Source organism: Gekko japonicus, unplaced genomic scaffold, assembly GCF_001447785.1.
Source record: "Gekko japonicus isolate JY-2015 unplaced genomic scaffold, Gekko_japonicus_V1.1 scaffold6939, whole genome shotgun sequence".
Lineage (NCBI taxonomy): Eukaryota > Metazoa > Chordata > Lepidosauria > Squamata > Gekkonidae > Gekko > Gekko japonicus.
In genome coordinates, this window is record NW_015176652.1 from 15,088 (window position 1) to 17,584 (window position 2,497).

Here is a 2,497-nt window from a genome sequence, read left to right on the forward strand (position 1 = left end):
CCACTGCACACTTCAGGAAAGCGGGCAAGGCCTTTGACTGGTGGGGCTGGGTTGGGAAGATGTTCCTCACCAGGGCTTTTTTTGTAGAAAAAGCCCAGCAGGAACTCATTAGCATAATAGGCCACACCCAACAGCAGAAACTCATTAGCCTATTAGGCTACACCCCTGACAGCACAGCTCATTAGCATATTAGGCCATGCCCCCATGTTGCCAGAAGTGTGGTCATCCAGCCACACCCACCTTTTGCTTCTTATTCTGTTTACTTTGTTGTCAAAACCCTGGGCTTTTTTTGTAGCAGGAACTTCTTCGCATGTTAGGCCAATCCTAATGAGTTTTTGTTGTTAGCTGTGGCCTATTATGCTAATGAGTTCCTGCTGGGCATGGCCAGCTCAGGAGTCAGCCGGAACTCCGTTCCTGTGCGTTCCTGCCCAAAAATAGCCCTGTTCCTCACCTTGAAACAGCCACCACCGGAGGAAAAGGTGTAAGTGTCAGAACCCACAACCAACAACGAAGTACACGCATTCAGGAACGGTTATACTTTTATTGCAGAGCTATAGATGCAGTAACACAGGCACTATTAAGAATGGCGGCGGCCCCATGGGCATAATAGGCTATAGGGTATTCATATGCAAACACCCCCCCCCCACAGCACTGGCCAATTAGGCACCCTCCTGCGCGCGGGATAAGGCTTAGAGACCGTTAGGTAGCTGAAGCGGAGAACGAACACTCTCCCACGACACCTAAGGAAAACCCAGACACCACAACACCCTCCTGCACATCTGTATAGATAAGCCTTTCGGCACACAGCAAAGACAGCACAGAAAGGAATGCAGTAGCAATTAACCTGAAAGGAAAGCAATAGCAATGAACCAGACACAGACCAAACTCCCCAACCTTCATGGCAGCATAGCTGACAGTAAGCTGCGAGTTTCCCTGAGTTGAGGCCTCATGCCAGGGATGGACATAAATGTGGCTTTTCTGGTTGATGGCATTTGTGAATGTGGCTCCCCTTAAGCCACGGAGTGAGTACCACTGGTAGGAATGCCAGGCCAGATTTAGCACTACAGCCTGATGTGACTACAGATCAATGTTCCCTCTAAACTGCGGAGTCTTGTGAGCAAAAAATCTACTTTGTGAGCGACTGGCATTAAAGTTGTGAGCGAGAGATTTGGCTCCTGCATAAATCAGTTTGCTCTGGAGCCCTCCCTTCCTGAGCTGAGAAAAAAATGTGTGAGCCGGAGGCTAAAAAACTGTGAGCTAGCTCACACTAACTCAGCTTAGAGGGAACACTGCTACAGATTGATGTTACTGGGTTAATATCGTTCCTTTTAACCTTACCTTCCCTCAGTTTCCATTTCCTATTATTGACTCCCAGTTGAGTGAACAGGAGAAACTTAACATGGCTGCTTGGTTGCTGTGTATTCTTGAGGAGAGAACTTCTACACCAGCGGAGACACACACAGAACAGCTACATCTAATTCCACAGTGCTAGCCCCTATGTGGACAATGAAGTTTGTATAATAGGACACACAGGCTTGCGTGAGAGAGGGCCCTGCATATCTAGGGCAGCCTCCAGGTTTGCAGAAAACCGACACTACTTCTGTTACTCACTAAATCAGAACCACCCCTCTCTCCAGGGATTCCTGCTGTGTGTATATGTGTCTGGGAAACATTACAGACCCATAACATTGCAAAGGCTATCAGAATAATACCTGAAAACTCATGCAAGTGGGTGCCGTTTTGGAGTGCCTTAGACACCAAGGCTTCCAGTTCTTGGTGTTTCACAGGGCACAGAACCAATGTTCTTCGTTAAGGATTAGGCCTAAAGTGGACCTCTGGTGCTTGGTTGAGGCTGAGGGCACTGAATTCTGCAGACGAGCTCTGTGGCTGCATACCTCGATGCCTGTCGAGTTGCTGTGCCAACCCAAAATGGGATCAAAAGCCTCGTGAGGCCATCTTTCAAATCATTGGGTGCCATTTTGGGTTTCCATACCCACCCAGCCGGATACCAAGGATGACACATGGAAGATGGACCAAGAAGGGGAAACAGGAGGGAAAAGGTTATGTGCATCCTGCCGTATGCTTGACTGGTACAGTGACTGGGATCCATGGAAGTCACTTGAAGAATCTCATGAACACATGAAGTGGCACTATTCTGAATCACGCCATTGGTCAGTCAAGGTCAGCAGGGCTATTTTGGGGCAGGAACGCACAGGAACGGAGTTCCGGCTGGCTCCCGAGTTGGCCACGCCCAGCAGGAGCTCATTAGCATAATAGGCCACACCCAACAGCAGGAACTCATTAGGATTGGCTACATTAGGGGTGTGTGGCCTAACATGCAAAGGAGTTCCTGCTACAAAAAAGGCCCTGGGTTTGGACAACAAACAAGGTAAACAGAATAAGAAGCAAAAAGGTGTGGCTGGATGACCACACTTCTGGTGACGTGGGGGTGGGGCCTAATATGCTAATGAGATGTGCTGTAATGGGTGTGGCCTAA